This window comes from Somniosus microcephalus, chromosome 1 (assembly GCF_052327205.1).
Source record: "Somniosus microcephalus isolate GS21.2 chromosome 1, FLI_Smic_1.0, whole genome shotgun sequence".
Taxonomy (NCBI): domain Eukaryota; kingdom Metazoa; phylum Chordata; class Chondrichthyes; order Squaliformes; family Somniosidae; genus Somniosus; species Somniosus microcephalus.
Genome location: NC_140987.1, coordinates 460,377,675 through 460,402,887, shown reverse-complemented (window position 1 = coordinate 460,402,887; position 25,213 = coordinate 460,377,675).

The window sequence follows — 25,213 nt, the reverse complement described above, 5'->3', positions numbered from 1 at the left end:
TGAATGAAAGGCCAACTAGAACCTTCCAGATAGGTCAACAAGTTTTGGCCCGGGACTACCGTACCGAGAAATAGCAGCCTGGAACTATTTGCACACGACTAGGACCGCTGATGTATACCGTGGACATTGGAGAAAGTATAATAAGGCGCCATGCTGACCAGATTATAGAGTCATCCGAAAAGGGACAACCTACACCACAACTCTATACGCCTAATGATGAAGCAGAGATACCCATAGTATCTACCTCCGATCCGGTGATACTGGAACCAGATGAACCCGACACTGGCATTCAAGCCGAATCGACCTTGCCAAAAGAACCTACTACACCACCGAAAACTACTACACCACCGAGGCGTTATCCGGACCAAGTCAGAAAGCCTCCAGAGAGACTGACTTATAATTGATTAACTGCAGCAAATGTGTCGATTATTGTTCTTGTAAACATGTTAATTAATGATTACTTAAAATGTTATGTACCAATTATCTAAAAGGGGAGGAATTGTAGTGTATGTACCTTTAAGAGCCCCTGTGTACTATAATACCGGTAGTGACCACTCGGGTATATAAGCTTGTATAGTGTCTTGTATCTTTTAGTTCACCTCCAGACTTTGTTCAGTAAACACCTGTTAAACCAACTCCTGCATTCCGTGTCTCCATTAGCACACGGATACAACATGGACGACTGTCAAAAATGCTAACTGACGCACAAGAAGTGTTCCAGGAGGGACTCGGAACACTAAAAGGCATAACAGCGACGATCAAAATAGAGGAAAATGCAAGCCCAAAGTTTTTTAAGGCCAGACCGGTACCTTATGCGATCCGCCCAGCCGTCGAAGCAGAGCTGGAAGGTTTGGAATGTTCAGGAGTACTGTCCAAAGTGGACTGGAGCGAGTGGGCTACACCCATCATTCCTGTAATGAAGAGGTCATTGAGTAATATGCCTGGGGAACCAAAGAAGGTTCGCATCTGTGGGGACTTCAAGGTGACAGTGAACCCAGTCCTTCACACTGTACAATATCCGCTTCTGCGGATTGAAGATATTTTCGCCTCGCTATCTGGAGGGAAACGCTTCACTAAGATTGATCTGGCCCAGGCGTACCTGCAAATGGAGGTAGAAGAAGCCTCGAAACAGTACCTCACGATCAACACTCATAAAGGTCTCTACCAATACAACCGGCTGGTGTTCGGGGTAGCATCAGCTCCGGCTATTTGGCAAAGGGCAATGGATCAAGTCCTGCAAGGGATTCCAGGGACCCAGTGTTATTTGGATGACATCCTGGTCACGGGCGAAAATGACAGTGATCACCTCACCAACCTGGAGCAGGTGCTCACTAGATTGAAGGAATATGGGCTCCAAGCTAATCGCCACAAATGCGAGTTTTTCCAGAAGCAGATCTCGTATTGTGGCCACATTATTGATGAAGAGGGGGTACATAAGTCCCCTGAAAATATTGAGGCAGTAGTCAAGGCTCCAGCACTGGAAAATGTGTCACAACTGAGGTCGTTCCTCGGGTTGGTGAACTACTACCATAAGTTCTTGCCGAATTTGTCTACAGTACTACACCCACTGAACACCCTACTGCAAACGGTGGTACCATGGAAGTGGAATGACGAATGTAAACGAGCTTTCCAGAAGTGCATAGAATTGATCACATCAAAAGAGGTGTTGCCTCATTTCAACCCAGCACTACCAATTCGGTTGGCGTGTGATGCATCACCCTATGGCATTGGAGCGGTGCTGTCGCACAAATTCCCGGACGGCTCGGAGAGGCCAGTAGCCTTTGCGTCTCAGTCACTAACCTCAGCCGAGCGTAACTACGCCCAGATTGACAGGGAGGCCCTCAGCCTAGTGTGGGGAGTGAAAAAGTTCAACCACTATCTGCACGGGCAGAAGTTCACCTTGCTGACTGACCACCAACCACTTGTCTCCATCTTTAATCCAAAGAAGGGCGTTCCGGTGATGACTGCGCAACGGCTACAAAGATGGTCCCTTTTTCTAGGGGCGAACCAATATGAAATCGAGTATAAGGGCACGAAACAGCATGGAAATGCTGATGGGCTATCACGCCTGCCACTGCCGACTGTGGAGGAAGCACCAGCAGTGGACCCTGTCGAAATATTTTATTCGACTATAATTGAACGCTTGCCAGTAACTAACGCTGATATAGAGAAGGAGACCCGAAATGACCCGACACTGTCTCGGGTATATGACTTGACGGTGAAGGGATGGCCAACACATGGCGACTCACTGTTGCCAGCATTCTCATCCAGACGAGAACAGCTGTCAGTATGCCAGGGGACCTTGATGTGTGGATCCCGAGTGGTAATTCCACCCAAGTTAAGGGAGAGAGTGCTCAAATGAGCTTCACCAAGGCCATCTGGGAGGGGTGAAAATGAAAAGCCTTGCTAGGGCTTATGTGTGGTGGCCGGGGATCGATCAGCAAATCGAGGACCTGACAAAGAGCTGCTCAGGATGCCAGAAGGTCCAAAATGCACCACCACATGCCCATCTACACCTATGGGAGTGGCCCTCATCTCCATGGCAACGGGTGCATATTGATTTTGCTGGTCCATTCATGGACTCAATGTTTTTAATAGCCGTGGATGCGCACTCGAAATGGCCTGAGGTGATCAAAATGTCCTCCACCACCACGGAGAAAACTATTGCAGTCCTACGGACCATCTTTGCCAGGAACGGCTTGCCAGAGCAGATTTGCTCTGATAACGGACCACAGTTTGTGTCCGAAGAGTTTCGAAGATTTATGAAAAGAAATGGGGTAAGGCATTACACATCCGCCCCGTATCATCCAGCCACAAATGGATTGGCTGAGAGGTTCGTACAAACCTTCAAAAAAGCAGTAAGGGCCATGTGCGATGACGACATTCCACTGCAGCATAAGGTGGATAATTTCCTGTTAGCCTACAGAAATGCGACACATGCAGTCACCAACCAGACCCCGGCCATGATGTTCTTTAACCGAAGGTTGAGATCTCGTCTGGATTTGCTCAGACCAAATGTACGAAGAGATGTTGAGAATAAGCAATTCCAGCACATCAATGAGAAGCCGACAAGGAGCTTCAATGTCGGGCAACCAGTCTTGGCCCGCGACTACCGAACAGAGAAATGGCAACCAGGAACGATATGCACACGGCAGGGGCCACTAATGTACACAGTGGATGTTGGGGAGAACATTGTGAGACGCCATGTTGACCAGATCCTAGAGTCACAGGAACGAGTCAACCCCATGTCTCGCGTACCTGGTGATGAACCCGACATACAGGTAGCATCTACCCCAGAAACAGTAGCATCGGAAGCTGATGAACCAACCGACGACAGGAGGCCAGAATCGCCTCCGCACCAAGAGCAAGACACTCAGGGAAGGCGCTATCCAGAAAGGATCAGGAAGCCTCCCCAAAGACTGAATTTATAAATAGACTATTTTCAGTTAATGTTGCATGTTAAAAGTGTTAATTGTAATTAGTTGATATTTAATTGTTAAATGAATGTTATGGTACTGTTAATCTAAAAGGGGAGGAATTGTAGTGTATGTACCTTTAAGGGGAGAACTACTTTTTACAGCTCCTGTATACTGTAGTACCGGCAGTGACCACACCTGTATATAACCCTGAGTAGGGATCTGTACAATTAGTTTTAGAGTAACCCTCATCCAGTAAACACCTGTTGATTGTTCTCTGCAGTCTCTTGTCTAGTTATTGAAGGACCCACAACATCAAGATACACGGATTTAACACTCTCCCTGTCTCTACCTCTCCCCCTCTCTGTCCCAGTCCCTCTCTCTCTCTCTCTCTCCCCGTCTCTCTCTCTCTCCCCGTCTCTCTCTCATTCTCAGTCTCTCTCTCTCTCCCAGTCTCTCTCTCCCCGTCTCTCTCTCTCTCAGCCTCTCCCTCTCTCTCCTTCCCCCAGTCTCTCCCCAGTCAATTCAATTCAATTCAAATGCTTTATTGGCATGAAAGTTTACAGGGAACCATATTGCCAAAGCTTACATAACAAAAAGTACAGTTTTCCAGCATTCTGTAGGTGTCAAACAATTCTGACCTTCGTTGGGTACATACAATAATACTTTAAACAATATTAGTTTAAACAGTCTTTGTACATCAGTGGGTACATTCAGCATTAATTTTAAACAGTCCTCAGGTTGTGACATGTTGTTACATATTTGGCACCAAGGTATGGTCTGTCTCCTTCTCCCAGGACTAATCTTAATTTTGACAGGTCATCCAATTCCTTGAAATTTGGGGTTGTTTGGCTGAGCTTTTCAAATAATATGTTTCTTGATGTGTTGAATTTTTCGCATTTTAGGAGGAAATGCATCTCTGTCTCAACCTTGCCGGCCAGACATTGATCACATATTCTATTCTCTCTAGGCTGCCAGGATTTCTTGTATCTTCCTTTTTCAATTGCCAGTTGGTGGTCGCTTAGTCTGTACCTGGTGAGGGTCTGTCTCTGTTTTGTGTCTCTGATGGTCGAGAGATAGTCTGCCAGTTTATATTCTCTTTTTAGGGCCCGGTAACATTCTAATCTGCTTTGGCTTTTGGTTATTTTGTTCCAATGTTCCAGGTAGGTTTCTTTGCTTTGTTTAATGATTTGGTTCACTCGGATTGGTGTTTGGACGGCAGTGTTGGTCTGGGACTGGTCAGGGTCCGGCTGAGTAGGACTACTTAGTTTCAGTAGCAGCTGACTCAGGGGACTCTTTTCTGGGTTTAGTTCTTGGGTCTGGAAGGCTTTAAAATGAAGGGTGTCTGGGGAGCTAGATTTGAGGTGATTTAGGAAGTTTAGTGCTCGTTTTTGGATGTTTATTATCAGTCTATCTCTCTCTCCCCCATTTGGCTCTCTCTTCCCTGTCGCTCTCTCTCTCTCTGTCTCCCTCACCCAGTCCAATTTTCCAATTCCAATTCAAATGCTTTATTGGCATGAAAGTTTACAGAGAACCATATTGCCAAAGCTTACATAGCAAAAAGGTACAGTTTTCCAACATTCTGTAGGTGTCAATCGATTTGACATTTGTTGGGTACATACAATATTACTTTTAAACAATATTAATTTTAAACAGTCTTTCTACTTCATTTGGTACGTTCAATATTAATTTTAAACAGTCTTAATTTTAAACAGTCCTCAGGTTGTGACATGTTGTTACATATTTGGCCCCAAGGTATGGTCTGTCTCCTTCTCCTAGGACTAATCTCAATTTTGACAGGTCATCCAATTCCTTGAAATCTGGGGTTGTTTGGCTTAGCTTGTTGAATAATATGTTTCTTGATGTGTTGAATTTTTCGCATTTTAGGAGGAAATGCATCTCTGTTTCAACCTCGCCGGCCAGACATTGATCGCATATTCTATTCTCTCTAGGCTGCCAGGATTTCTTGTATCTGCCTTTTTCAATTTCCAGTTGGTGGTCGCTTAGTCTGTACCTGGTGAGGGTCTGTCTCTGTTTTGTGTCTCTGATGGTCGTGAGGTAGTCTGCCAGTTTATATTCTCTTTTTAGGGCCCGGTAACATTCTAATCTGCTTTGGCTTTCGGTTATTTTGTTCCAATGTTCCAGGTAGGTTTCTTTGCATTTTTTAATGATTTGGTTCACTCGGATTGGTGTTTGGACGGCTGTGTTGGTCTGGGGCTGGTCAGGGTCCGGCTGACAAAAGAGTCTCTCTCTCTTTCCCCTCAGTCTCTCTCTTTCTCTCTCTCTCTTCCCCAGTCTCTCTCCTCCAGTCTCTCTCTCTCTCCTCCAGTCTCTCTCCCTCTCCCAGTCTCTCTCTCCCTCTCTTCCCCGTCTCTCACTCTCTCCCCAGTCTCTCTCTCTCTCCCCAGTCTCTCTCTCCCCATCTCTCTTTCTCCCCGTCTCCCTCCCTCTATCTCCCCCAAGTCTCTCTCTCCCCAGTCTCTCTCTCTCTCCCCATTCTCTCTCTCTCCCTAGTCTCTCCCCCCCAGGCTCTCTCTCCCCAGTCTCTCTCTCTCTCCCCTTTCTCACTCCCCCGTCTCTCTCTCTCCCCCCATTCTCTCTCTCTCCCCAGTCTCTCTCCCTCTCTCTGCCCCGTCTCTCTCTCCCCATTCACTCTCTCTCCCTCGTCTCTCCCCCCCAGTCTCTCTCTCCCCGTCTCTCTCTCCCCAGTCTCTCTGTCTCTCTCTCTCAATCAACCCCAGTCTCTCTCTCTCTCTCCCTTTCTCTATCTCATCACCAGTCTCTCTCTCCCTCCCTCTTCCCAGTCTCTTGCTCAGTCTCTCTGTCTCTCCCTGTCTCTCTCTCTCTCTCCCAGTCTCTCTCTCTCTCTCTCCCCCAGTCGGTCTCTCTCTCCCCAGTATCTCTCTCTCTCTCCCCCAGTCACTCTCTCCCTCTCCATGGTCGCTCTCTCTCTCCCAAGTCTCTCTCTCTCCCCAGTCTCTCGCTCTCCCCCAGTCTCTCGCTCTCCCAGTCTCTCTCTCTCTTCCCCAGTCCCTCTCTCTCCCCAGTCTCTCTCTCTCTCCCTGTCTCTTTCTCTCACTCTCTCCCCCAGTCTCTCTCTCCCAGTCTCTCACTCCCCCAGTATCACTCTCTCCCTGTCTCTCTCTCTCTCTCTCCCCGTCTCTGTCTCTCTCTCTCTCTCTCCCCGTCTCTCTCTCTCTCCCCCCGTCTCTCTCTCTCTCTCTCCCCGTCTCTCTCTCTCTCTCTCTCCCCGTCTCTCTCTCTCTCCCAGTCTCTCTCTCTCCCAGTCTCTCTCTCCCAGTCTCTCTCTCTCTCTCCCAGTCTCTCTCTCCCAGTCTCTCTCTCTCCCCGTCTCTCTCTCTCTCCCAGTCTCTCTCTCTCTCTCCCAGTCTCTCTCTCTCTCCCAGTCTCTCTCTCTCCCAGTCTCTCTCTCTCTCCCAGTCTCTCTCTCTCTCTCCCAGTCTCTCTCTCTCTCCCAGTCTCTCTCTCTCTCCCAGTCTCTCTCTCTCTCTCCCAGTCTCTCTCTCTCTCTCCCAGTCTCTCTCTCTCTCCCCGTCTCTCTCTCTCTCCCAGTCTCTCTCTCTCCCCGTCTCTCTCTCCCAGTCTCTCTCTCTCCCCGTCTCTCTCTCTCTCCCAGTCTCTCTCTCTCCCAGCCTCTCTCTCCCAGTCTCTCTCTCTCTCTCTCCCAGTCTCTCTCTCTCCCCGTCTCTCTCTCCCAGTCCAATTCCAATTCCAATTCCAATTAAAATGCTTTATTGGCATGAAAGTTTACAGAGAACCATATTGCCAAAGCTTACATAGCAAAAAGGTACAGTTTTCCAACATTCTGTAGGTGTCAATCGATTTGACATTTGTTGGGTACATACAATATTACTTTTAAACAATATTAATTTTAAACAGTCTTTGTACTTCATTTGGTACGTTCAATATTAATTTTAAACAGTCTTAATTTTAAACAGTCCTCAGGTTGTGACATGTTGTTACATATTTGGCCCCAAGGTATGGTCTGTCTCCTTCTCCTAGGACTAATCTCAATTTTGACAGATCATCCAATTCCTTGAAATCTGGGGTTGTTTGGCTTAGCTTGTTGAATAATATGTTTCTTGATGTGTTGAATTTTTCGCATTTTAGGAGGAAATGCATTTCTGTTTCAACCTCGCCAGCCAGTCTCTCTCTCTCCCCGTCTCTCTCTCCCAGTCTCTCTCTCTCTCTCCCAGTATCTCTCTCTCTCCCAGTCTCTCTCTCTCCCCGTCTCTCTCTCCCAGTCTCTCTCTCTCCCAGTCTCTCTCTCTCCCAGTCTCTCTCTCCCAGTCTCTCTCTCTCTCTCCCCAGTCTCTCTCTCTCTCGCCCAGTCTCTCTCTCTCTCTCCCAGTCTCTCTCTCTCTCCCAGTCTCTCTCTCTCCCAGTCTCTCTCTCTCTCCCAGTGTCTCTCTCCCAGTCTCTCTCTCTCCCAGTCTCTCTCTCTCTCTCCCAGTCTCTCTCTCCCAGTCTCTCTCTCTCTCTCTCCCCCAGTCTCTCTCTCTCTCTCCCAGTCTCTCTCTCTCCCAGTCTCTCTCTCTCTCTCTCCCAGTCTCTCTCTCTCTCTCCCAGTCTCTCTCCCCCAGTCTCCCTCTCTCTCCCAGTCTCTCTCTCTCCCCGTCTCTCTCTCCCTCCCAGTCTCTCTCTCTCCCCGTCTCTCTCTCCCAGTCTCTCTCTCTCTCTCCCAGTCTCTCTCTCTCTCCCAGTCTCTCTCTCTCTCCCAGTCTCTCTCTCTCCCAGTCTCTCTCTCTCTCCCAGTCTCTCTCTCTCTCTCCCAGTCTCTCTCTCTCTCTCCCAGTCTCTCTCTCTCCCAGTCTCTCTCTCTCTCCCAGTCTCTCTCTCTCTCTCCCAGTCTCTCTCTCTCTCCCAGTCTCTCTCTCTCCCAGTCTCTCTCTCTCTCTCTCCCAGTCTCTCTCTCTCTCCCAGTCTCTCTCTCTCCCAGTCTCTCTCTCTCTCCCAGTCTCTCTCTCTCTCTCCCCCAGTCTCTCTCTCTCTCTCCCAGTCTCTCTCTCTCCCAGTCTCTCCAATTCCAATTCCAATTCCAATTCAAATGCTTTATTGGCATGAAAGTTTACAGAGAACCATATTGCCAAAGCTTACATAGCAAAAAGGTACAGTTTTCCAACATTCTGTAGGTGTCAATCGATTTGACATTTGTTGGGTACATACAATATTACTTTTAAACAATATTAATTTTAAACAGTCTTTCTACTTCATTTGGTACGTTCAATATTAATTTTAAACAGTCTTAATTTTAAACAGTCCTCAGGTTGTGACATGTTGTTACATATTTGGCCCCAAGGTATGGTCTGTCTCCTTCTCCCAGGACTAATCTCAATTTTGACAGGTCATCCAATTCCTTGAAATCTGGGGTTGTTTGGCTTAGCTTGTTGAATAATATATTTCTTGATGTGTTGAATTTTTCGCATTTTAGGAGGAAATGCATTTCTGTTTCAACCTCGCCAGCCAGACATTGATCGCATATTCTATTCTCTCTAGGCTGCCAGGATTTCTTGTATCTGCCTTTTTCAATTTCCAGTTGGTGGTCGCTTAGTCTGTACCTGGTGAGGGTCTGTCTCTGTTTTGTGTCTCTGATGGTCGTGAGGTAGTCTGCCAGTTTATATTCTCTTTTTAGGGCCCGGTAACATTCTAATCTGCTTTGGCTTTCGGTTATTTTGTTCCAATGTTCCAGGTAGGTTTCTTTGCATTGTTTAATGATTTGGTTCACTCGGATTGGTGTTTGGACAGCTGTGTTGGTCTGGGGCTGGTCAGGGTCCGGCTGAGTACTTAGTTTCAGTAGCAGCTGACTTAGGGGACTCTTTTCTGGGTTTAGCTCTTGGGTCTGAAAGGCTTTGAAATGAAGGGTGTCTGGGGAGCTAGATTTGAGGTGATTTAGGAAGTTTAGTGCTCGTTTTTGGATGTTTATTATCAGTGGGTATCTGCCTAGTTCGGCTCTGCATGCATTTGTTGGCGTTTTTCTTTGGGTGCGAAGGATGCTTCGGCAGAATTCTGCATGTAGGGCTTCTATTGTGTGTTTTTCCCATTTAGTGTAGCTTTGGTGGTTTAGCGGGCCCCATACTTCACTACCGTACAGTGCAATGGGCAGGATTATGCTGTCAAATATTTTGAGCCAGATTTTGATTGGGATTTGGATGTTGTAGAATTTTCTCCCAGTCTCTCTCTCCCAGTCTCTCTCTCTCTCTCCCAGTCTCTCTCTCTCTCCCAGTCTCTCCCAGTCTCTCTCTCTCTCTCTCCCCGTCTCTCTCTCTCTCCCAGTCTCTCTCTCTCTCTCCCAGTCTCTCTCTCTCTCCCAGTCTCTCTCTCCCAGTCTCTCTCTCTCTCTCCCAGTCTCTCTCTCTCTCCCAGTCTCTCTCTCTCCCAGTCTCTCTCTCTCTCCCAGTCTCTCTCTCCCAGTCTCTCTCTCTCTCTCTCCCAGTCTCTCTCTTTCTCTCTCTCAGTCTCTCTCTCCCAGTCTCTCTCTCTCTCTCCCAGTCTCTCTCTCTCTCCCAGTCTCTCCCAGTCTCTCTCTCTCTCTCTCCCAGTCTCTCTCTCTGTCCCAGTCTCTCTCTCTCTCTCCCAGTCTCTCTCTCTCTCCCAGTCTCTCTCTCTCCCAGTCTCTCTCTCTCTCTCCCAGTCTCACTCTCTCTCCCAGTCTCTCTCTCCCAGTCTCTCTCTCTCCCAGTCTCTCTCTCTCCCAGTCTCTCTCTCTCCCAGTCTCTCTCTCTCTCCCAGTCTCTCTCTCCCAGTCTCTCTCTCTCTCTCTCCCAGTCTCTCTCCCCCAGTCTCTCTCTCTCTCCCAGTCTCTCTCTCTCCCCGTCTCTCTATCTCCCCCAGTCTCTCTCTCTCTCTCTCCCCGTCTCTCTCTCTCTCCCAGTCTCTCTCTCTCTCTCCCAGTCTCTCTCTCTCTCCCAGTCTCTCTCTCCCAGTCTCTCTCTCTCTCTCTCCCAGTCTCTCTCTCTCTCCCAGTCTCTCCCAGTCTCTCTCTCTCTCTCTCCCCGTCTCTCTCTCTCTCCCAGTCTCTCTCTCTCTCTCCCAGTCTCTCTCTCTCTCCCAGTCTCTCTCTCCCAGTCTCTCTCTCTCCCAGTCTCTCTCTCTCTCCCAGTCTCTCTCTCTCCCAGTCTCTCTCTCTCTCCCAGTCTCTCTCTCCCAGTCTCTCTCTCTCTCTCTCCCAGTCTCTCTCTCTCTCCCAGTCTCTCTCTCTGCCAGTCTCTCTCTCTCTCTCTCTCTCCCAGTCTCTCTCTCTCTCCCAGTCTCTCTCTCTCCCAGTCTCTCTCTCTCTCCCAGTCTCTCTCTCTCTCTCCCCCAGTCTCTCTCTCTCTCTCCCAGTCTCTCTCTCTCCCAGTCTCTCTCTCTCCCAGTCTCTCTCTCTCTCTCCCAGTCTCTCTCTCTCTCTCCCAGTCTCTCTCTCTCTCCCAGTCTCTCGCTCTCCCAGTCTCTCTCTCTCTCTCCCCATCTCTCTCTCTCTCCCAGTCTCTCTCTCTCTCTCCCAGTCTCTCTCTCTCCCAGTCTCTCTCTCTCCCAGTCTCTCTCTCTCTTTCCCAGTCTCTCTCTTTCTCCCAGTCTCTCTCTCTCCCAGTCTCTCTCTCTCTCCCAGTCTCTCTCTCTCCCAGTCTCTCTCTCTCTCCCAGTGTCTCTCTCCCAGTCTCTCTCTCTCTCTCCCCCAGTCTCTCTCTCTCCGTCTCTCTCTCTCCCCGTCTCTCTCTCTCTCCCAGTCTCTCTCTCTCTCTCTCCCCGTCTCTCTATCTCCCCCAGTCTCTCTCTCTCTCTCTCCCAGTCTCTCTCTCTCTCCCAGTCTCTCTCTCCCAGTCTCTCTCTCTCTCTCTCCCAGTCTCTCTCTCTCTCCCAGTCTCTCCCAGTCTCTCTCTCTCTCTCTCCCCGTCTCTCTCTCTCTCCCAGTCTCTCTCTCTCTCTCCCAGTCTCTCTCTCTCTCCCAGTCTCTCTCTCCCAGTCTCTCTCTCTCCCAGTCTCTCTCTCTCTCCCAGTCTCTCTCTCTCCCAGTCTCTCTCTCTCTCCCAGTCTCTCTCTCCCAGTCTCTCTCTCTCTCTCTCCCAGTCTCTCTCTCTCTCCCAGTCTCTCTCTCTGCCAGTCTCTCTCTCTCTCTCTCTCTCCCAGTCTCTCTCTCTCTCCCAGTCTCTCTCTCTCCCAGTCTCTCTCTCTCTCCCAGTCTCTCTCTCTCTCTCCCCCAGTCTCTCTCTCTCTCTCCCAGTCTCTCTCTCTCCCAGTCTCTCTCTCTCCCAGTCTCTCTCTCTCTCTCCCAGTCTCTCTCTCTCTCTCCCAGTCTCTCTCTCTCTCCCAGTCTCTCGCTCTCCCAGTCTCTCTCTCTCTCTCCCCATCTCTCTCTCTCTCCCAGTCTCTCTCTCTCTCTCCCAGTCTCTCTCTCTCCCAGTCTCTCTCTCTCCCAGTCTCTCTCTCTCTTTCCCAGTCTCTCTCTTTCTCCCAGTCTCTCTCTCTCCCAGTCTCTCTCTCTCTCCCAGTCTCTCTCTCTCCCAGTCTCTCTCTCTCTCCCAGTGTCTCTCTCCCAGTCTCTCTCTCTCTCTCCCCCAGTCTCTCTCTCTCCGTCTCTCTCTCTCCCCGTCTCTCTCTCTCTCCCAGTCTCTCTCTCCCCGTCTCTCTCTCTCCCCCGGTCTCTCTCTCCCCCTGTTACTCTCCCCCGTCTCTCTCTCTCTCCCCAGTCTCTCTCCTCCAGTCTCTCTCTCTCTCCCCCCCAGACTCTCTCTCTCCCCCAGTCTCTCTCACCCAGTCTCTCTCTCTCTCCCGTCTCTCTTTTTCCCCAGTCTCTCTCTCTCTCCCCTCCGTCTCTCTCCCTCTCCCCCAGTCACTCTCTCTCACCGTTTCTCTCTCTCTCTTCCAGTCTATCCCCCTGTCCCTCTCCCCCGTCACTCTCTCCCCATCTCTCTCTCTCTTTCCCAAGTCTCTCCCTCTCTCAGTCTCTCTCTCTCTCTCCCCCAATCTCTCTCACTCCCCGAGTCTCTCTCTCTCTATCCCCGTCTCTTTCTCTCTCTCCCCCTGTCTCTCTCTCTCCCTCCATCTCTCTCTCTCTCTCATCCCCAGTCTCTCTCTCTCTCCCAGTCTCTCTCTCTCCCAGTCTCTCTCTCTCCCAGTCTCTCTCTCTCTCTCCCAGTCTCTCTCTTTCTCCCAGTCTCTCTCTCTCCCAGTCTCTCTCTCTCTCCCAGTCTCTCTCTCTCCCAGTCTCTCTCTCTCTCCCAGTGTCTCTCTCCCAGTCTCTCTCTCTCTCTCCCCCAGTCCAATTTCCAATTCCAATTCCAATTCCAATTAAAATGCTTTATTGGCATGAAAGTTTACAGAGAACCATATTGCCAAAGCTTACATAGCAAAAAGGTACAGTTTTCCAACATTCTGTAGGTGTCAATCGATTTGACATTTGTTGGGTACATACAATATTACTTTTAAACAATATTAATTTTAAACAGTCTTTGTACTTCATTTGGTACGTTCAATATTAATTTTAAACAGTCTTAATTTTAAACAGTCCTCAGGTTGTGACATGTTGTTACATATTTGGCCCCAAGGTATGGTCTGTCTCCTTCTCCTAGGACTAATCTCAATTTTGACAGATCATCCAATTCCTTGAAATCTGGGGTTGTTTGGCTTAGCTTGTTGAATAATATGTTTCTTGATGTGTTGAATTTTTCGCATTTTAGGAGGAAATGCATTTCTGTTTCAACCTCGCCAGCCAGACATTGATCGCATATTCTATTCTCTCTAGGCTGCCAGGATTTCTTGTATCTGCCTTTTTCAATTTCCAGTTGGTGGTCGCTTAGTCTGTACCTGGTGAGGGTCTGTCTCTGTTTTGTGTCTCTGATGGTCGTGAGGTAGTCTGCCAGTTTATATTCTCTTTTTAGGACCCGGTAACATTCTAATCTGCTTTGGCTTTCGGTTATTTTGTTCCAATGTTCCAGGTAGGTTTCTTTGCATTTTTTAATGATTTGGTTCACTCGGATTGGTGTTTGGGCGGCTGTGTTGGTCTGGGGCTGGTCAGGGTCCGGCTGAGTACTTAGTTTCCGTAGCAGCTGACTCAGGGGACTCTTTTCTGGGTTTAGCTCTTGGGTCTGAAAGGCTTTGAAATGAAGGGTGTCTGGGGAGCTAGATTTGAGGTGATTTAGGAAGTTTAGTGCTCGTTTTTGGATGTTTATTATCAGTGGGTATCTGCCTAGTTCGGCTCTGCATGCATTTGTTGGCGTTTTCCTTTGGGTGCGAAGGATGCTTCGGCAGAATTCTGCATGTAGGGCTTCTATTGTATGTTTTTCCCATTTAGTGTAGCTTTGGTGATTTAGCGGGCCCCATACTTCACTACCGTACAGTGCAATGGGCAGGATTATGCTGTCAAATATTTTGAGCCAGATTTTGATTGGGATTTGGATGTTGTAGAATTTTCTTTTTATTGCATATAGGGCTCTTCGGGCTTTTTCTTTTAGTGCATTCACTGTCTCTCTCTCTCCGTCTCTCTCTCTCCCCGTCTCTCTCTCTCTCCCAGTCTCTCTCTCCCCATCTCTCTCTCTCCCCCGGTCTCTCTCTCCCCCTGTTACTCTCCCCCGTCTCTCTCTCTCTCCCCCAGTCTCTCTCCTCCAGTCTCTCTCTCTCTCCCCCCCAGACTCTCTCTCTCCCCCAGTCTCTCTCACCCAGTCTCTCTCTCTCTCCCGTCTCTCTTTTTCCCCAGTCTCTCTCTCTCTCCCCTCCGTCTCTCTCCCTCTCCCCCAGTCACTCTCTCTCACCGTTTCTCTCTCTCTCTTCCAGTCTATCCCCCTGTCCCTCTCCCCCGTCACTCTCTCCCCATCTCTCTCTCTCTTTCCCAAGTCTCTCCCTCTCTCAGTCTCTCTCTCTCTCTCCCCCAATCTCTCTCACTCCCCGAGTCTCTCTCTCTCTATCCCCGTCTCTTTCTCTCTCTCCCCCTGTCTCTCTCTCTCCCTCCATCTCTCTCTCTCTCTCATCCCCAGTCTCCCTCTCTCTCCCCCAGTCTCTCTCTCTCTCTCTCTCCCCAGTCGCTTTCTCTCTCACTCACCCACTCTCTCTCTCTCTCTCCCCATCTCTCTCTCCCCAGTCTCTCGATCTTCCCCAGTCTCTCTCTCCCCGTCTATTTCCCTTTCTACCCCAGTCAATCCCCCCAGTCAATTCAATTCAATTCAATTCAATTCAAATTGCTTTATTGGCATGACAAGATACATCTTATGTTGCCAAAGCACAGAAAAAGAACATATATAATTGAACACATAAACGCAGATCTAGACATACAGTGTATAGACAAATATACCCATGTATACATAAATATACACACATATAATATACATATAATCTTTTCTTAGATTCAATGGTCACTGGTTGTCCCTCTGCTTGTGGCAAGCTGTAACATAGTTTGCCGCTAATGTTACACATTTTCTCTGATCCCCTAATAGATATGGGAGTTTTTGGTGGTCATTCAAATTTTTGAATTCAGGGCATATTTTTATGAATTTTGGGTAGAAATTCTGTTGTATCCGTGTGTTAATGAAGACACGGAATGCAGGAGTTGGTTTACAGGTGTTTACTGGACAAAGTCTGGAGGTGAACTAAAAGATACAAAACACTATACAGGCTTATATAGCCCGAGGGGCCATTACCGGCATTACAGTACACAGGGGCTCTTAAAGGCACATACGCCACAATTCCTCCCCTTTTAGACAACCAGTACATAACATTTTAAGTAATTTTTATTTAACATGTTTACAAGAACAATAATCTACATATTGCTGCAGTTAATCAATTATAAGTCAGTCTCTCTGGAGGCTTCCTGACTCGGTCCGGATAACGCCTCGGTGGTGTAGTAGGTTTCGGTGGTGTAGTAGGTTCTTTTGGCAAGGCCGATTCGACTGGAATGCCAGCGTCGGGTTCATCTGGTTCTAGCATCACCGGATCGGAGGTAGATACTATGGGTATCTCTGCTTCATCATCAGGTGTATAGAGTTGTGGTGTAGGTTATCCCTTTTCGGATGACTCTATGATCTGGTCAGCATGGCGCCTTATTATGCTTTCTCCAATGTCCACGATTTACATCAGCAGTCCTAGTCGTGTGCAAATAGTTCCAGGCTGCCATTTCTCAGTACGGTAGTCCCGGGCCAAAACTTGTTGACCTATCTGGAAGGTTCTAGTTGGCCTTTCATTCATGCCTTGAAATTGCCGGTTCTCTACGTCCCTTCTGATGTTTGGCTTGATCAAATCCAGCCGGTATCTTAGTCTTCTATTGAAAAACATCATGGCGGGAGTCTGGTTTGTAACCATATGTGTTGAATTCCTGTATGCAAACAAGAAGTTATCTACCTTATGCTGTAGATTTATGTCTTCATTACCCATGGCCTTTATGGCCTTCTTGAAGGTCTGGACAAACCTTTCAGCCAATCCATTGGTGGCGGGATGGTATGGGGCGGACGTGTAGTGCTTAACCCCATTGTTTTTTAAGAACTGCCTGAATTCTTCGGACACAAATTGCGGTCCATTATCAGAACAGATCTGTTCAGGCAGCCCATTCCTGGCAAATATGGTCCTTAATACTGTGATGGTTTTTTCCGTGGTGGTGGAGGACATCTTTATTACCTCCGGCCACTTGGAGTGTGCATCCACCGCGATTAAGAACATTGAGTCCATAAATGGACCAGCAAAGTCGATGTGTACCCTTTGCCAGGGAGATGAGGGCCACTCCCATGGATGTAGAGGAGCTTGTGGTGGGGCGTTTTGGACCTTCTGGCATCCTAGACAGCCATTGGTCATTTCTTCGATGTCTCCATCGATACCTGGCCACCACACAAACGCTCTGGCTAGGTTCTTCATTTTCACTCCACCCAGATGCCCCTCGTGAAGCTCCTTTAGCACTTTATCCTGGAGTTTGGGTGGAATCACCACTCTGGATCCACACATCAAGGTTCCTCGGCACACTGACAGCTGTTCCCTTCTTTGCGAGAATGCTGGTAACAGTGGTTCGCCATGTGCTGACCATCCCTTCACCGTTAAATCGTAGACTCGTGAGAGAGTCGGGTCATTTCTCGTTTCCTTTTCAATGGCAGAATTTGTTACTGGTAGACATTCTACTATGGTAGAGTGGAACATTTCCACTGGGTCCACTGTAGGTGCCTCTTCTACCGTTGGCAACGGTAGACGCGATAAACCGTCAGCATTTCCATGCTGTTTTGATCCTTTGTATTCTATGTCATATCGGTGTGCCCCTCGGAAAAGGGACCACCTCTGTAGCCTTTGTGCTGTCATAATGGGAACGCCCTTTTTAGGGTTGAATATGGAGACGAGGGGTTGATGGTCAGTCAACAAGGTAAATTTTTGTCCGTGTAGGTAATGGTTGAATTTCTTCACTCCCCATACCAGGCTGAGTGCTTCCCTGTTGATCTGGGCATAGTTACGCTCAGCTGAGTTCAATGAGCGTGACGCAAAAGCTATCGGCCATTCTGAGCCATCAGGGAATCTATGTGATAATACCGCTCCTACGCCGTAAGGGGATGCATCGCACGCCAGTCTGATTGGCAGTGATGGGTTGTAATGAGCCAAAACTTCCTTGGACGTGATCAAGCCTTTACATTTATGGAAGGCACGTTTACAGTCCTCGCTCCATTCCCAAATTACTCCCGTTTGTAGCAGTTCGTTAAGAGGGTGCAGAACAGTTGACAAGTTCGGTAAAAATTTATGGTAGTAATTTATCAATCCCAGGAACGACCTTAATTGTGAGACATTTTCAGGTGCTGGTGCTTTTATGACCGCTTCAATTTTCTCAGGGGACTTATGCAACCCTTCTTCATTAATTATGTGGCCACAATATGATATTTGTTTCTGGAAAAATTCGCACTTGGGGCGGTTTGCCCGTAGGCCCCGTTCTCTCAGCCTAGTGAGCACCTTCTCCAAATTGGCAAGGTGTTCGTTGTCGTTTTCTCCTGTTACAAGGATGTCGTCTAGGTAGCATTGAGTCCCAGGAATCCCTTGCAGGACTTGTTCCATAGCTCTTTGCCAGATAGCTGGAGCTGATGCTATTACGAAAACCAGTCGATTGTACTGGTACAGGCCTTTGTGTGTGTTTATTGTGAGATACTTTTTAGAGGCCTCCACAACCTCCATCTATAGATATGCCTGTGCCAAGTCAATTTTTGTGAAACGTTTCCCTCCGGATAGTGAGGTGAAAATATCTTCTATCCTCGGAAGAGGATACTGTACCGTGTGAAGGACTGGGTTTACAGTCACCTTGAAGTCCCCACAGATGTGAATTTTTCTCTGTTCTTCAGATTTATCATCATTTAACATTTTCTTCATGACCGGGACGATGGGGTGTTGCCCACTCGCTCCAATCTATCTTGGATAACACGCCTGTCTTTTCCAAATTCTCCAGCTCTGCCTCGACTGCTGGACGAATTGCGTATGGCACCGGCCTTGCCTTAAAAAACTTGGGAATTGCCGCATCTTCCACCTTTATTGAGGCGGTGACGCCTTTCAAGGTTCCTAGTTCCTGTTGGAACACTTCTTTGGCATTGGCCAAGATGTCTTTTAATCGTTCAGGTATGATGTCATCATCATTTTTTTTTCTTACTGGTCACCGTCAGTGCCTGAATGGATTGCCAGTCTAAACGTATCTTTCTGATCCATTCACGTCCCAACAGCGGTGGACCACCATCTTGCAGAACGTATAAATACAACTTCTGTATTTCCTTGCCGTTGTATACAACAGGCACCTTTATTTTCCCTTTGGGGTATACTTTCTGCCCCGTATATGTTTTCAAGATAATGGATGTGTCTTTCAAAGGTATATGCGGAAATAGTCGCTCGTAATCCCGTCTACTTATGACGGTCAGAGCTGATCCTGTATCTAGCTCCATTTTAACTGGGGACCCCGCTATCGTGAGGGTAACCCAAATGGTCTGGTAATCTTCTTTGGCAATTACATTATGTAATTTGAGAGAGCTTAGTCTCTTGTTTCCGGAGTCGCTATCGCTCTTCTGGTCTTCGGAGCTACTGTCCATCATCATTTGTACCTTTCTGTACTTTTCCTTATTGATTTTTTTTCTGTCAGTGGATTTTTTGTTTCCAGATCGGCATACACGTGTAATGTGTCCCATCTTTCCGCATTGCCTGCATGCTTTGTCCTTGAGCCAGCAGTCCCTCTGGTCATGGGTGGATCTGCCGCAGCGATAACATCTCTCGAAACCCCGTGTCATTTCATGGGTGCCGAAGTCCTGTGGCTTTTGCTGTATCTCTGCAGCTCCTCTTGCTGCTGCTTCGTATGATACAGCTACACTGAAAGCCTTGTCCAGTGTCAAATCTTTCTCAGAAAGTAGCCTTTTTTGTGTTCCTTCACTTAGGAGACCGCAGACGAATTTGTCTCGTAGAGAATCTGCCAGTCCTGCCCCGAATTGGCAGTGTAGGGTATCAACAATCTCCTTAAAATTCTTGTCCATCGGTTTGGCTGGAGTGATTAAGTTTCGTAACAACCTGTATGTCCTTGCGCCCATTAGATTTAGAAGTACCGATGCCTTTTTATCATCCTTTATTTCATTCGCTGTGCAATATACTTCCACTCTTTCCACATATGTGGCCCAATCCTCTACATCACTCTCAAAAGTAGTAATGTTGCCAGTCTTAGGCATCCTGAAAAAAAAATGGCGCCTCCCGCGCTTTCCTTTCTTCCTTGCTGAAAAAAATGGCGCCTCCCGCGCTTTCCCGCCGCTGTTGCTGCTGACAACACTGTTCTCCGCGGTTTTTATTTATACAAATATTTTTAATAGTCGGAGACTTGTTCCCGCCGGACTCTCTGGGACTTTCCCCGCCCTCTGCGTAGTCCGAACGCCGACCTGCTTTGCAGAGCTTGTCGTCTCCCGAGTGCTCCACCCTTCGTATTTGTTTGCCTGCGCCTTCACTGCTTGGCCCCACTGTAGAGCCAGCCGATCGAGCCCCAGCCCGCCGCCCAGGAAGGATTATTGCAGTACCTGCCACCAGCCTGGCTAGCTGGTGAAACAACAGTTTTTTTTTTTCTTTTTTTCTTCTTCTTCCTTCGTCTGAGGAATCGATCTCCTTGAGGTGCTGCCGAATTGCAGGTAAGTCCGTTTCCAATTCGTCGCCACTGATGTATCCGTGTGTTAATGAAGACACGGAATGCAGGAGTTGGTTTACAGGTGTTTACTGGACAAAGTCTGGAGGTGAACTAAAAGATACAAAACACTATACAGGCTTATATAGCCCGAGTGGCCATTACCAGCATTACAGTACACAGGGGCTCTTAAAGGCACATACACCACAAATTCCCCCTTATGTCCTGATAGTTTCCACAAGTTGTGAGGAAGTGCATCTCTGTCTCCACCACTCCCTGGCTGCAGTGAGAGCACAGCCTGTCCTCTCTGGGCAGCCAGTTCTGCCTGTGTCTGCCTTTTTCGATGGCCAGGCTATGCTCACTAAGTCTGTACATTGTCAAGGTTTTTCTCAGTTTGCTATCTTTCACCATGGTCAGGTAATCAGCCATGGTGTACAGTCTGTTTAGGGCCAAATAGCAATCGAGTTTGTTTTGGGTTTTTGTCGTTTCTGTCCAATAGGTCAAATATTTTCTTTTTGTTTAGTAATAATTGTGTTGGGTCGAATTCTCTGTGCTAGGATGTCACTGTCCTGGGGCTGATTATTATTAGTAGTGTTAGTAGTTACTTCACTGAGTCCCAGGACCAGTTGACTGAGGGGACTCTTCTCTATGTTCACCTCTTGGCATTTCAGGGCTTTCTAATGATAGCAGTGGGGGTTGCTCATTTTTAGATGTTTCCAAAATTTGATGGCTCTTTTTTGGATATTAGTTAGTAGTGGATATTGGCCTAATTCTGCCCTGCATGCATTGTTTGTGGTTTTCCTCTGAGTCCGGAGGATACTTTTACAGAATTCTGCATGCAGGGTCTCAATTGGATGTTTGTCCCATTTTTCAAATTCTTGTTGTGTTAGCGGACTCCACACCTCACTGCCATAAAGTACAATTGGTTCAATTACTGATTCAAAAATTTTGAGCCAAATGCCAATTGGAATTTCTATTTGGATTGACTTTTTAATGGCGTAGAAAGCCCTTTTTGCTTCTCTCTCTCTATCCCCCCAGTCCCTCTCTATTCCCCAGTCTCTCTCACCTCCGTCTCTCTCTCTCTCCCCAATCTCTCTCTCTCCCCAGTAACCCTTTCTCCCCCAGTCTCTCTCACCCTGTCTCTCTCTCTCACCCCAGTCTCTCTCTCCCCCAGTAACTCTCTCTCCCCCAGTAACTCTCTCTCCCCCAGTCTCTCTCACCCCCAGTCTCTCTCTCTCTCACCCCAGTCTCTCTCTCTCTCCCCCGTAACTCTCTCTCCCCCAGTCTCTCTCTCCTCGTCTCTCTCTCTCCCCGTCTCTCTCCCTCTTTCCCCCAGTCTCTCTCTATCCCCCCAGTCTCTCTCTATCCCCCCCACTCTCTCTCTCTCCCCCGTGTAATGATATCAGCAAATAGTGATGGTATTTGCCTGTTTGATTATTTATGCCTTACCAGCATATTTGCCTGATTGACTATTTATGCCTGACCAGCAGAGGGCATGTGAGAGACAAGGGCCTAGAAATTCAGTATAGCCACTTTTGGGGCGGTAAAGTCGGGCGGCCGCTAAAGTTTGCGCCCGGCGCAAAGTCGAGCCCCCTTCGCCGATATTCAGTTGCATCACCCTAAGAGGTTGCTGCTGCGCTAAAACAGGCGATGCACGACTATCATTAGGCGCTAAGCCGGCAGCCCGGGGCGCTAACACCGGAAGTTGGGCGCAGGGCAGGTGCTGCGAGCTGCTGATTGCCGGCAGACACTGGCTCCGGTGAGCTCTTAAAGGGGGACGGTGGATTTGTTTTTTTGAAAGGCCGAGACTAGTGTATTTGTGTTTTTGGGGAGGGCTTCTCTCCATCAGTTTGTTCCTCCTCCTCCTCCTCCTCCTCCTCCTCCTCCAGTGTTGCAAAACGGCTGCCTTTTCTACTGCAGGAGTGCCCTTTAATTTGCGCTCCCCACGGCCCGCATCGGCTGAGCACCGTTCGACTCAACAGTCGCTAGGGCCGCCACACGCACAATGGGGCGGCGCGAGTGAAGTTCCGGTTCCAGGCGCACAAAGGGTGTTGCACGACGAAATGACGTCATGATCTGCGCGCGCAGATGATCGCGCGCAATGACTTTGCGCCGGCGCTAAATGTCTACTGAAGTTGGTGCGAGGCGCAGATCGCGCTGCGCCCGGGCGCTAAGCGCCTAGCGCTCGAGATCTACTCCTCCTAAGGCGCTAACGGCTGGCGCAGCCAACTGAATTTCTAGGCCAAGCAGTTTAGTTTTAGTTTCGTTTTAGATGGATCTCTAAGATGGTGTCTCCTGTAATGCTGTTAACTTAGATGAACAAACTTTAGATTAAAAGACATTCTCTTTCATGAATGTGTCGTCATTGAACCCACATACAAAGCAATACATGGTGTCAGAAGTGATTGAAAGAGATGAAGAGGAAAAATCTGAAGTTAAATCAGCTCTCCACATATTAGCAAGCCAAAAGAGAACATCGTTACTTACCATTGGAGAATAGCTAACGAAGTGAAAAAATGGTAGGATTACACCCACCGGTGAAGCTTCAGTTGACAGGTAATGTGGCTGAAAATTGGAGGAGGTTCAAACAACGTTTGGAGTTGTATTTAGCGGCAATCGGAGCTGACGAGAAAAGTGATAAAATGAAAGCGTCAGTGTTCTTATATGTCGTGGGTGATGAAGCGCTGGAGGTGTATAATAACTTCACATTCGCTGCTGATGGAGACAAAATGAAGTTGGATAAAATAATGGAACAGTTTGAGGCCTACTGCATACCTAAACGTAACATGACGTTTGAGAGGCACAGATTTTTCACATGTGTACAGAAAACGGGAGAGACTATTGATCAGTATGTGACTGAACTGAGAAACAGAAGCAAAACGTGTGAATTTGGGGGACTGACAGACTCGCTGATAAAAGACAGACTGGTGTGTGGTATTCCAAATAATGGTCTAAGGGAAAGACTGCTAAGAGAGCAAGATCTAGACCTGGGAAAAGCCATAGCACTGTGTAGGGCTACAGAGACTGTGAAGTCGCAGGCAAAGGAGCTGTTCAGTGACAGTAGCTGCAACATGGATGCAGTGAGAATGAATGGACACAAACCGTTTAACAAAAAGCGCCAATGTGAAAAAAGAGGCGTGGCCAGCGAACAAAAATGAAAGGGACAATTGAAAGTCATGTAGTCGATGCGGTACACAGCATCCACCAAAAAAGTGTCCAGCATATGGTAAAACATGCAATAGTTGCAACAAAAACAACCATTATGCCCGTTGCTGTAAGAACCAAGCGCAACAAAGTAAGGTCCATACAGTAGATGAAAGCGAGATAGAGGAGTTCTATGTGGATGTTGTGTCTGAAAACAAAAAAGAAAAAAGAGACTGGATGTTGACACTAAAAGTGAATGACATACATATTCCATTTAAATTGGATACTGGAGCACAAGTTAATGTGATATCAGAGACTGATTTTAAGAAAATTAGACCCAGACCAAAGATACATGGAATAAAAGTGAAAGTGACAGGATACTCAGGTACTAATATACCAGTGAAAGGAAAATGCATTGTCAAAGTGACACACAAGGACAGAGAGCACACGCTAGCATTAATCGTGGTGCCAAAGGATGTGCAGGCCATACTAGGTTTAATAGCCTGTGAGAGACTGAACCTGGTAAAGAGAGTCCTCGTTGTGGAAAGCGAAGGAGAGACAGTCTATGATGAACTCATGAAAGAGTACAACGACCTATTTCAGGGTCTAGGCTGCCTTCCAGGAGAACACACGATCAGAGTAGATAAAAGTATGACACCGGTCATACATCCATGCAGAAAAGTTCCGTTTGCTCTTCAAAAGCAACTGAAGGCAGAGTTGGACAGGATGGAAAGCCTGAACGTGATTCAGAAGATAGATGAGCCAACTGAGTGGGTGAGTTCCCTTGTCGTTGTGGACAAAAAGAATGGAAAGCTCAGAATTTGCCTGGATCCAAGAGATCTAAACAGAGCAATAAAGAGAGAGCACTTCAAGCTTCCTACACGTGAGGAAATCATGTCACAGTTTGCAAATGCAAAGTATTTCAGCAAGTTAGATGCATCATCAGGATTTTGGCAGATGAAACTGGACGAGGCAAGTTCAAGACTGTGCACGTTCAACAGTCCATTTGGCAGATACAGATTCCTAAGGTTACCATTTGGCATTGCCTCAGCTCCTGAAGTGTATCACAAAACTATCCATATGATCTATGAGCACCTGGAGGGAGTTGATACATCAATGGATGACATCATAGTATGGGGAACCACGAGAACTGAGCATGACGAGAGACTGAAAAAAGTGCTGGAAGCAACAAGGAAAACAAACCTGAAGCTGAATAGAGAGAAATGCCAGCTCGGGGTGACAATACTGACATTCGTGGGAGATATCCTTAGCAGTGAGGGCATCAGACCAGATCCCAGAAAGGTGTCCGCCATTGAGAATATGCCAAAGCCACAATGCAAAAAGGACGTGCAGAGGTTTAATGGAATGATCAACTATATGGGTAAATTCATATCCAACCTCTCAGAAAAGATGGCGCCACTGAGACGACTAACTGAAAAGAACATAGAATGGGAATGGAATCATGAGCATGAGAAGTCATGGAGCGATCTAAAGAAACTGCTCACAGAGGAACCAGTTCTGAGGTTTTATGACCCAGCGAGACCCATCAAGATATCATCAGATGCATCACAGAGTGGGCTCGGTGCTGTTCTTCTGCAAAAATATGACGACTGGCAACCTATTGCATATGCATTGTGATGTAAGAAAAAGGAGACTTACCATCAAGTAACTTTAAAGTAAGCTTTAAGTAACTTATAAACACACTATATACAAGAGAGGTCTTTACCATGCCTCTGGTAGAAGCCTCTTACAATACTGAACAGACCAGTATTTATACCAGTCCAACAGGAAGTGACATATGACAGGAAGTGAGGTATGTACACAGTTCATAGTTCACAGTTCATAGTTCACAGGAAGTGATGACATAACTTCCCGGAAGTTAGCATTTTTATCACATTCTTCCCTCCTGCAGGATTAGGAGGCTGTGGTCTACCTTTTGGTCCGCAGCCGCCGAACAAGGAAGAGTCGCACCCGTTTGGATTCCCGTCGTAGAGGGTCGCTGGTCCGCTTACATGCGGTTGGCCATTGGTCAGAGTCTGTGTGGCCTGGATTGCCCTGTGAAGGGTCGGGGAGATCATGGCTTCGAGTACGAGCCCCAATAGGTTCAAAGTCGGACTGCCTCTGTTCAGAGGGAGGTGCAGAGCTGGTCTGTGGCGGATCAGTACTTTCATGCGCGGTACTGGGAGGGTCGCAACCTTGAGCACGGGGTTCTACCGGCACCAAGCTAGTTGGTGTCCGATCAGGATCCTGGAGAGGGGTACCCGATAGGTCCCAAGAGTTTCCTGGTGAAATGCCATCACCCGATGTCCCACTAGGTCCTGGTGGGCAGGGAGCCAGATCCCGTAATGATACGGTAGATTCTCGGCCGTCGGAATATCGTATGTTTGCATAGGTGGGGTTGGCATCGGTTAGTTCAACCTCGTCTACGAGAGGGTCATTTTTAGACGTCCGAACGTATCTTCGGAGTAATACAGGTCCAGGAGTAGTTAGCCATGATGGGAGTGATGTCCCATGAGATGAGCGACGCTGGAATCCAAAGAACCGCTCATGAGGTGTAGTATTTGTGGCT